This window comes from Leopardus geoffroyi, chromosome C3, assembly GCF_018350155.1.
Source record: "Leopardus geoffroyi isolate Oge1 chromosome C3, O.geoffroyi_Oge1_pat1.0, whole genome shotgun sequence".
NCBI classification, from domain to species: Eukaryota; Metazoa; Chordata; class Mammalia; order Carnivora; family Felidae; genus Leopardus; species Leopardus geoffroyi.
In genome coordinates, this window is record NC_059338.1 from 62,497,452 (window position 1) to 62,508,546 (window position 11,095).

At 40.1% G+C, this 11,095-nt stretch overlaps 1 pseudogene; it reads left to right on the plus strand.

Moving 5' to 3' along the window:
- Positions 1 to 3,540: 3,540 nt before the first annotated feature.
- Positions 3,541 to 9,590, plus strand: LOC123586586 (annotated as a pseudogene).
- The last annotated feature ends 1,505 nt before the right edge of the window (positions 9,591 to 11,095 follow it).

Sequence of the window (11,095 nt, forward strand, 5' to 3'; positions counted from 1 at the left end):
CTAGAGGAGAAAACAGGAAAAGACCTCTTTGACCTCAGCTGTAGAAATTTCTTACTTGACACATCCCCAAAGGCAAGGGAATTAAAAGCAAAAATGAACTATTAGGACCTCATGAAGACAAAAAGCTTCCGCACAGCAAAGGAAACAATCAACAAAACTAAAAGGCAACCAATGGAATGGGAAAAGATATTTGCAAATGACATATCCGACAAAGGGCTAGTATCCAAAATCTATAAAGAGCTCACCAAACTCCACACCCAAAAAACAAATAATCCAGTGAAGAAATGGGCAGAAAACATGAATAGACACTTATCTAAAGAAGACATATGGATGGCCAACAGGCACATGAAAAGATGCTCAACATCGCTCCTCATCAGGGAAATACAAATCAAAACCACACTCAGATATCACCTCACACCAGTCAGAGTGGCCAAAATGAACAAATCAGGAGACTATAGATGCTGGAGAGGATGTGGAGAAACAGGAACCCTCTTGCATTGTTGGTGGGAATGCAAACTGGTGCAGCTGCTCTGGAAAACAGCTTGGAGGTTCCTCAAAAAATTACAAAAGACCTACCCTATGACCCAGCAGTAGCACTGCTAGGAATTTACCCAAAGGATGCCGGAGTATTGATGCATAGGGGCACTTGTACCCCAGTGTTTATAGCAGCACTTTCAACAATATCCAAATTATGGAAAGAGCCTAAATGCCCATCAACTGATGAATGGATAAAGAAATTATGGTTTATATACACAATGGAGTATTACGTGGCAATGAGAAAGAATGAAATATGGCCCTTTGTAGCAATGTGGATGGAACTGGAGAGTGTTATGCTAAGTGAAATAAGCCACACAGAGAAAGACAGATACCATATGTTTTCACTCTTATGTGGATCCTGAGAAACTTAACAGGAACCCATGGGGGAGGGGAAGGAAAAAAGAAAAAAAGAGAGGTTAGAGTGAGAGAGAGCCAAAGCCTAAGAGACTCTTAAAAACTGAGAACAAACTGAGGGATGATGGATGGTGGGGGGGAGGGGAGGGTGAGTGATGGGTATTGAAGAGGGCATCTTTTGGGATGAGGACTGGGTGTTGTATGGAAACCAATTTGACAATAAATTACATATATTTTCCAAAAAAGGTAAATAAATGTTAAAAAATAAAGGAAAGAAAGAGAGAAAGAAAGGAAGAAATCCTACAGCTAACATCATTCTTAATGGTAAAGACTGAATGGTTTCACCCTTAGATCAGCAACAAGACAAAAATACCCTTTCTCACCACTTCTATCCATCAATATATTGGAAATGCAATAAAGCAAGACAAATAAATAAAACACATATTGGAAAGGAAGAAACAAAAATGTTTGAACTCAAAAATTGGCTATGTAGAACATCCATCCCTAGTCATGCCCAAAATGATCCCAGAGTCAGTCCTGAGTTAAACAAGTGAATTCAGCAATGTCACAGGATGCAAGATCAATTCGATACAAAAAGTGAACAATATTCCTATTTACCAGAAATGAACAATAAGAATCTGAAAAAAATTAAGTGCCATTTTCAATAGCACCAAAAAGAAGGAAAAGGAGGAGTTGGTGAGGGAGAGAGAGGAGGAGGAGGAGGGAAAGAAGAAGAGAGACAAGAGAGGAAGGAGGGGGAGGAGGAGGTGAAGGAGGACCACCACCATCACCATCACCATTTCCAACTTAGGAAACAAGGAAGACGTAAATAAATGGAAACATACATCATGTGAATAATTGGAAGACTCACTTTCTCCCCACATTGCACTACAGATATTACACACACTCATTCAAAATCCCAGAAGGATTTACCATAGATATCAACAAGCTGATTCTCAAATTTTTATGGAAAGGCAAAGGACCTAGAACTCCTAGGAATTTTGCATTTGATAAATATATGTAACCAAATCCCCAAAGCCTCTCTTTATCCTACAAGAGAGGAATGAGACTGAACTAGAAAAGTCTGAAGCATTTTACATCTTAGAATGGCAGTTCTCAAAGTGTGGTCCCTGGACCCCTGGTGATGCCCACAATCCTACCACTTCCATAGTAATACTAAAACACTGTTTGCTTTTCATGCTGTGTGACAAAATGGGAGCTGTACATCAAGGACTTCTGCTGTGCACTGGGGTTTCATAGCTGCCTCACATAAAAGCACTAGGGTAACTGCTCACCTTGTGAGCACATCTACCCACTGTTCACCCTGAACACTGTTTTTACTTGAATGGAAAACTTACAGCAGCAGGCAAACTATGGTTGCGCTGACTTGGATGTTTGACAGGCATGTTCTTGAAAATAAACAAAGTGAGCCAAGGACTTCGAAGAAAACAAAGACCAAAATTCAACTTCTTGAGTTAAAGCACTGTCTTTGGTCACTCCCCATGGGTCACAAATACAGATATGTATGTTAAAGAGCTAAAAGGGAGCATCAAAGAAGACACCTTTACCTCTGAAAAATTAAAATCTACCACAAAATATACCATTTTTGTTGTTGTTGTTGTTAAAGATTGAAGACCATGGAAAAGCCACTTGAAATAATTTACTACTGTCTTAAAGATCTTGAAGGTCACTTGCAGAGCCTGCACATGACCTGGAGAAGGTTTTAACCCTCAGAAGAAGTTCAAGGTAAGTTATTTTCTCTCATATCTGCCAAAAAAAAAAACCATCAGCCAATGAAGAATGTTGGTATTTTGGTTGGCTTCCGACTTAATTTCAATTTTTTTTTACTGTCTTTTCTTGGATGAGACCATGATTTTGTGCAAGCGGACCGTGGAGGTTTGCTGATAATGAAAATTACCAACTGGCAGCTTCAGCATCTTTCCTGAGAAAGGCGTTTCCTTGGCCCCAGCCTCATGAGTTAGAGAGACAATTGCGGAGAACCCTGGTCCTGGGTATCACCCGAATTTACAAAGTGACAGCAAGAAACATCACAGCCCTCCAACTGTGTGAGGAAAAGGTACAAGGTGTCATTTCTTAGATCTTCTGTTAGTCCAGCTTCAGGGGGGTTTGGGCAGGATGCGATTGGCTGGGATGGAAGAAATTCAGTTTGTCAAAAGTAATTACAGTTGATCCTTGAACAATGCAGGGCTTTGGGGAGCCAACCCCCACACAATTGAAAATTGCATCTACCTTTCGAGTCCCCAAAACTTCACTACTAATAGCTTACCATTGACCAGAAGCCTTGCCAGTAATACAAAGAGTGGATTAACACATATTTTCTATGTTAAATGTATTAAATGCCACATTCTCACAATGTATTATACTAGAAAAAAGTGTTATTAGGAAAATCGTATGGAAGAGAAAATACACTTAGAGTACTTTGCTGTAAAAACTGCATGTAGGCAATGCGCCTAACCCCCCAATCTGTGTCTTGCTTCACCAGTGTTTGGCTGGAACAGACCCAGGAGCGCCCCTTCTTCCAGTCTCCAACCTCTTTTCCAGTAATTACCTTCAGAACCACCATCTCAGCCACCCTCTGCCTTTCAGGACTAGCCCACACTGTTTTTTGAACTTTGTTCCTTGTTGCTCATGCGCTCTCAGATTCATCAGAATTATTCCACCAAGGTGGAGGCTGCCATCAACCGGCTGGCAAGCCTGCCTCTCTGGGCTTCCATTTCCCACAAGGACATGTGCTCTGCAGGCCGTGGGCCACTTCTTCCCCGGGTGATTAAGGAGAAGCGCGAGTGCGCCCTGTGTCTCCTGAAGATGCAAACCGGTGGGAGACCTCGTCTTCTCCCCCAGGTGTAGAAGCCTCCTCAAGATGCGTGGGTAAAACCCCGGAGGCCACGAAAGCCCTTATGGTCCTGGAGAAGAACCCGAACCAGGCTCTTTTGGATCTGCATGCCTGGGGTTCTGCCCACAAAGACGTCCATCTCTGGGACTTCCTGGAGAGCCACTTCCGGGATAAGCAGTGAAACTCAACAGGAAGTCGGGCGACCACTGCTGCACCTGTGCAGGCTGGCCAGCCCCACCCCAGGCTGGGCTCCGCAGGTGTCTGTTCAGAGGCTCACCTCTGAGCTTCAGTAGCCCAGCAGACCCCTGGTGTTGGGGATTGTGCCTGAGTCTCTCCCTGAAGCCAGTAGGCAGCTTTTTAACCACCCTGGAGCCGCTCTCAAGTCCTGGACCAAATGGAAACGGTAGCTCATTTTTCAGGAAAAAAAAAAAAAAATTCTGCGTGTGAGTGGACCCAGGAAGTTCAAGAGTCAACTGTATAATTAAACTAAAGCCTATACAAATCTGAGCTCACTTTTCTTCCTTATGTGAAGAAGGACGTGTGAATGTGCACACTTGGGGAGACAGAAGAAATGGGCAATTGAAGAACATTTCTGCCTCTTCTTTCAAAGTCAGATCTTTACAGTCCATCCTCAGAATGAATAACTAGAATTTTTATTCCTAACGTTTGCGACTTTTTTCTTATGTGATATCTCCTCTGTGGAAACCTTTCACCAATTTGTTGAATTCCTAATCCTCCTCAAGGATCAGCTCCGGTCTCCTTCCCAGGAAGCCTTCCCTGGCCCCCCAAAGCAAGTCACATCCCCTTCTGCAGCCCTCACAGGACCCTGTACTTTGCCTTCAGAGCACACAGAGTATTTCTCATGAAGCAATTAATTCTGTAAATGTGCTGCTTAATGTCTGACTCTCTGACAGAATATGATTACAGGAGGGCAAGGACACTGTCTCATTTACTACTGAATCCAAATATCTTGCACATAATACACACTTCATAAATATTTAGTAGAATCTTGAATGTGAATCCAGCCTCTCAATGAAATTAAATACTGTACATAAAACATTTAGCCCACAGACTGGAATATAGTGAGCCCTTAATAAATGTTTACTTATTGCATCCTTGAGCCTATATCAACCCTGGGGAGGTAGGGTTGATATTATATAAAATTCTCAACTTTGTAAAAGCTTTTATTTATTTATTTTGAAAGAGAGAGAAGGAGAGAGACAGAGATAGAGTGTGAAAGAGAGAATCCCAAGCAGGCTCTGCACTATCAGCATGGAGCCCAATGAGGGGCTTGAACTCACAAACTGTGAGATCACGACCTGAGCCGAAACCAAAAGTCTGATGCTCAACCAAATAAGCCACCCAGGCAGTCCTAAGGTTCTCAATTTGCAAGTAAAGAAATATACTTAGAGGTCATGTGACTTTCCCAAGACCTATTACTTGTAATAACTGAGGCCGAATGGAGATTGATCCCAACCCCATGTTCTTTCTAATGAACAAGCTCTGAAGAGAGTTCACCTGGGATGCTGGAGGAGCCCATGCTTCTGAAACAGCTACCACATGGGGAAAATCCATCCCAAGTGTCTTCAGTGTCTGGTCCACAAATGGCTTATCAAAGCAACTATGTTTCTTCATCATTGTAGCAGAGGCTGCTATTTCCCACCCAACATCCATTCTCTTGTCTTCAAGTAGGTCTACAGTTTCTATCCAGACATCAGTGTACTCCTATGGGAAATATATTTATCTCAGTCCCCTTACACCAAGGGGAAGCTATTTCATTAAGTTCTGATAATGAGATATTAGTGTAAGTGATGTGTGTGTTTTCCCGGAAAGCTACTTAAAGAGAGCTTCTTCCCTAGGAAGAGTCCCTTTTGTCCCAACCTGCAGGCATGGTGACCAGTGCCCCAGCAGCCCTTTTGAACAACGAGGTGCCTTGAGGTTGGGAATGATGTGCTGAGCGTGATGTAACAGCACTAAAGTGACTGTTGACTAATCATCCCTGACTTTGGATCCACAGTACCAGCCTGAATGTGAACTACCTCCAGCAGGATTTCTTTTGTATGTGAGAGAAATACACGTCTAGCTCATTTAAACTTCTGTTATTATTTTTTATGCAGCCAAATATAATCTTAATTTATACGATCATTTACAAAGCTTAGAGGAAAAGTGATAGTTGCATTTATTATTAGTTTTAAAAAAATGTTTTATTTATTTATTTTGAGAGAGAGAAGTGTGTGTGCAAGCAGGAGAGGGGCAGAGAGAATCCCAAGCAGGCTCCATGCTATCAGTGCAGAGCCTGATACAGGGCTTGATCTCATGACCCTGGGATGACCACGTGAGCCAAAATCAAGAGTTGGACATTTAAGGGGCACCTGGGTGGCTCAGCCAAGTTGAGCATCTGACTTCGGCCCAGGTCATGATCTCATGGCTCATGAGTTAGAGCCCTACGTCGGGTTCTGGGCTGACAGCTCAGAACCTGAAGCCTCCTTCTGATTCTGTGTCTCCCTCTCTCTCTGACCTTCCCTTCTAGTGTTCTGTCTCTCTCTCTCTCAAAAATAAATAAACGTTAAAAAAAAAAGAGTTGGACATTTAACTGAACCACCCAGGTGCCCCTATTGTTACTTTTTTGTTCCTCCAAGCAAGAACCTGAGAAAAATTTTATGAAATTTTTATGAATTTTCAGCTTTATTGAGGTATAACTGATAAGTGGTAATATATTTAAGGTGTACATCATGATGATGTATATATATGATGTATATATATATATATGCATATATATATATATATATATATACACATTGTGAAAGGATCTAGTTAATCCCATCTAGGTAATTATTACATCCATCGCCTTATGTGTTTTATTTACTTATTTACTTTTTTGGTGAGAACATTTAAATTCTCTTTTAGCAAATTTCAATTATACAACATAGTGTTATCAACTATAGTAATTACGCTATACATTAGATCCTAAGACTTTATTCTTCTTATAGCTGAAAGTTTGTACACTTTTACCAACCTTACCCTGTTTATTCAACCCCAACCCTGGGCAACCACTTTTCTATTCTTTGTTTCTATGAGTTTGATGTGTATATATATATATATATATATATATATATATATATATATATAGTCATGTTATGTTATTTGTTTTATTTATTTTATTTTATTTTGTTTTGTTTTATTTTGTTTTATTTTATTTTATTTTAGAGAGAGAGAGTGCTCACGAATGGGGAAAAGAAGCAGAGGGAGAGAGAAATATTAAGCAGGCTCCATGCTATGCTTGGGGCTCAATCCCACGACCCTGTCATCATGACCTGAACTGAAAACAAAAGTCTGACACTCAACCAACTGAGCCACCCAGGCACCCCTGAAGTATATATATATATTTTTTAGATCCCACATATTAGTAATACCAGGTGTTATTTTGTCTTTGTCTGGCTGGTTTCAGTTAGCATAATGCCCTTAAGATGCATGCATGTTGTCACACATAGAAGGATTTTCTTCTTTCCCATGGCTGAAAAATATTCAAGCGTGTGTGTGTGTGTGTGTGTGTGTGTGTGTGTGTGTAAAACACCTTCTTTAACCACACATACACTGACAGATACTTAGATTGCTACCATATCTTGGTTGTGAATAATGGTGCAGTGAACGTGGAAAGGCAGATATCTCTTCAATATTCTGTTTTCATTTCTTTTCAGTATATGCCCAGAAGTGAGATTGCTGAACCATATGGTAGTTCTCCTTTTAATCATCTGAGGAACCTCCCTACTGTTTTCCACATGGCTGCACCAATTTGCATTCCCACCAACAGTGCATAAGTGTTCCCTTTTCTCTACATCCTTGCTAACACTTATTATTGCTTATCTTTTTGATGACAGCCTTTCTGACATTTGTGAGGTGATGTTGCATTGTGGTTTTGATTTTCATTTCCCTGATGATTCGTGATGCTGAACACCTTTTCATATACTTCTTGGCCATCTGTATGGCTCAGATTCTCTACCCATTATTTTATTTTATTTTATTTTGTTTCATTATTTTTTAATGTTGTATTTATTTTGAGAGAGAGAGAGCATGAACAGGGGAGAGGCACAGAGAGAGGGAGGCAGAGAGAGAATCCCAAGCAGGCTCTGCATTGTCAGCACAGAGCCACATGGGGCTTGAACCCACAAACCATAAGATCATGACCTGAGCCAAAATCAAGAGTAGGACACTTAACTGAGCCACCCAGGTGCCCCTACCTATCATTTTCATCAGATCGTCTGGGTTTGTGTTGTTTTGTTTTGCCATTGAATTATATGAGTTTTTTATATATTCTGGGTATTAATCCTTTATCAGATACATGATTTATAAATATTTTATCCCATTTGATGGGTTGGGATATCCAACCAAAAGTGGGTTCATCCCACTTTTCATTTTGTTAGTAGTTTTATTCATTGTGCATGAGTATTTTAGTTTTATGCAATGCTACTTGTTCATTTTGGCTTCTGTTGCTTTGCTCTTGGTATCAAATCCAAAAAATCATCACCAAAGAATCACTGCTGAGATGGATGTCAAGGAGCTTATCATCTTTGTTTTCCTTCTAAGAGTTTTACAGTTTCAGGCCTTACATCCAGTATGTTAATCCCTTCTGAGTTAGTTTTCGTGTATGGTATATGATAGTGGTCCTGGTTCATTCTCTTGCATATGTATGTAGCTTCTGGCTTTCCCAGCATCGTTTATAAAAGAGACTATTCCCATTTTGTATTCTTGGCTCCTTTGTCACAAATCAAACCCTATAGGCATGGGTTTTCTTCTGGGCTCTCTATTTCATTCTGTTGACCTATGTGTATCTTTTTATGCAAATACCACTGGTTCATTATTATAGTTTTATAATATATTGTGAAATCATGAATTTTAATGCCACCAGCTTTGTTTTCTCTCAAGATTGCTTTGGACATTCAAGGTCTTTTTTGGTTCCATACAAATATTAGGATTATCTTTTCTATTTCTGTGAAAAATGTCATTGGAATTTTGATAGAGATTACTTGTTTGAGTCCTCTCTCTTTTTTCTTATTAAGTATAGCTAAAGTTTTGTCTATTTTATTTATAATTTCAAAACCCAGTTCTTAGTTTCATTAATCTTTTCTATTGTCTCTTTGGTCTCTATTTCATTCATTTCTGCTCTGAGCTTTGTTATTTCACTTCTTTGCTAACTTTGGGCTTCATTTGTTCTTGCTTTTCTAGTTCTTTAGGGTGTAAATTTAGGTTGTCTATTCGATATCTTTCATTTTTCTTAATGTAGGCCTTTCTCACTATAAACTGATCTTTTTCTCCCCTTGATCTAGTCTGCTGTTAATCCCTTCTGTTGAATTTTTCAGTATAGTTATTGTATTTTTCAGCTCTGTGGTTTGTTTGGTACTTTCTGATAATTTTTTGTTGAAATTTCCACTTTGTTCATGCATTGTTCTCCTGACCTTGGTGAACGTCTTTATGATCATTATTTTGAACTCTTTATTAGATATATCATTTATATCTGCTTCATTGAGATCTGTTTCTGCAGTTCTATCTTGTTCTTTTGTTTGAAACATATTCCTCTGTTTCTTCAATTTCTTTGCCTCTCTCCATTGATTTCTGTGCACTAGATAAAAACAACCACCTCTGCTAGTCTTGACTGAGTGGTAGTTTCATGTAGGGGATACGCATTACCCATCAACCTGACCAAGCTCTTGGTTGACTCTGAAACCTTTGTGATTGTCTACAATGCCTTGTTTGTTCTTAGTGGTCCCCCATTGTTAAGGATGTGCCAAGACCTGTCAGTGTCCCAAAGGAGAGGAACACAGTCAGAACCTATGTGCAGGATGACTAGAAGCAAACCCTGAGGCAGAATCTGGGAGAGAATGTAGTTTAGGATTGTTCCAAGGAGAAACTAGAGATGGGCATTTTTGCCTTCTTCTTCCATACTGGGCCCAGGTGTATAGCTACATTGGGGTGTTCCTGTGTCTGTTTAGTACTCATTCTTAGTTTGCTAAAATGCTGTGGGACTTGGAAACACAAGCTCCATTTGCTCTCAGAGCCAGGCAATCGAAGGGCCCATCCCTTCAGTGACAGCTACAAAAGTTGAGGTGCCATATGTGCATACAAGCTCCTTCCAGAGAGATACTGGCAATTTGCAGTGGGCTAGAGGAAGAAGGCTGAGGTGGTGTCTGTTGGCTTTCCCTTTCCCTGGAGAAGATTACAGTCAACCCCTAGATGTGTGCTAAATTAGAAGCTTGATATAGGTAGTAGCTGTCAAAGTTTATAACTAGTTACCTTTCAAGAAAAAGCTGGGAGATTGGTGGTTTCTGCCTCCACCCCCTACATTGAGGCCTGAGGCATTGCCATACCAAGATCTCATGAGCCAGTTGAAAACTTGTTTTGTTTGTTTGTTTGCTATAGTTTTGTGGATCTTGTGAATGCAAGCTCTGTTGGCTTTCAGAGCTAGGTGTTTGGGGGTCCCATCCCTTAGGTGGGAGTCTTCGAAGTTAGGATGCTAGATATGCAGTCCAAATCTTTGCTCCTAAGGGGGAAGCTGGGAATGAGAGTTCCCTCCTGATTGTATGGCACTCTGCCTGGGATGCATTTCATGGTGAAAGTGTGTCTCAGTCTTTCCTACTTTTTTATGTGAATATTTTTTCATTTGCCTGATGTGCATGAGTCAATGTGTAGTTTCTGACTTTCTCGCAGAGGAAATCGCTCTGTGTGTAGCTGTAAACTCAGTGTGTCCATGGGAGCAGGGGAGTTAAAGAGCCTCTAATGTCACTATCTTGGACTGGAACCATAAAATGTATTTAAATCAATATCTTGATGTTTTGAATTGCAAATATTTCAACATGTCAGCATCACTAAGTCTGTGTGAAGTATGCTATTTCAGAACTCATTAGAGTAAGATTTATGAGATAATTTGGGGTCATATTTGTCTGTTTCAAGCTTTTAATCAGCTCTATTTTTTGGAAAAGATTCTTTAGTGGAATAGTAAGAATGTTGAAGCAGTTTCTTCATTTGTGAAAGTTATGAATATAGAATTTGAAAACAAGTAGGTGCCTTAAAAATCACTTATTCATCTTTATTTTACAGATTAAAGAACTGAGGTGGGGTACCTGGGTGGCTCAGTTAGTTAAGTGTCTGACTCTTGATTTTAGCTCAGGTCATGATCTCACCATTGTGGGATAGAGCCCTGTGTTGGACTCCACACTGATGGAGCCTGCTTGGGATTGATTCTCTCTCTCTCTCAATCTGTTCCTCCCCACCCCACCCCCAACTCTCTCAAAATAAATAAATAAACTTATAAAAAATGAAATAAAATACTGAGGAATAATTGTTATAAAGAACTTT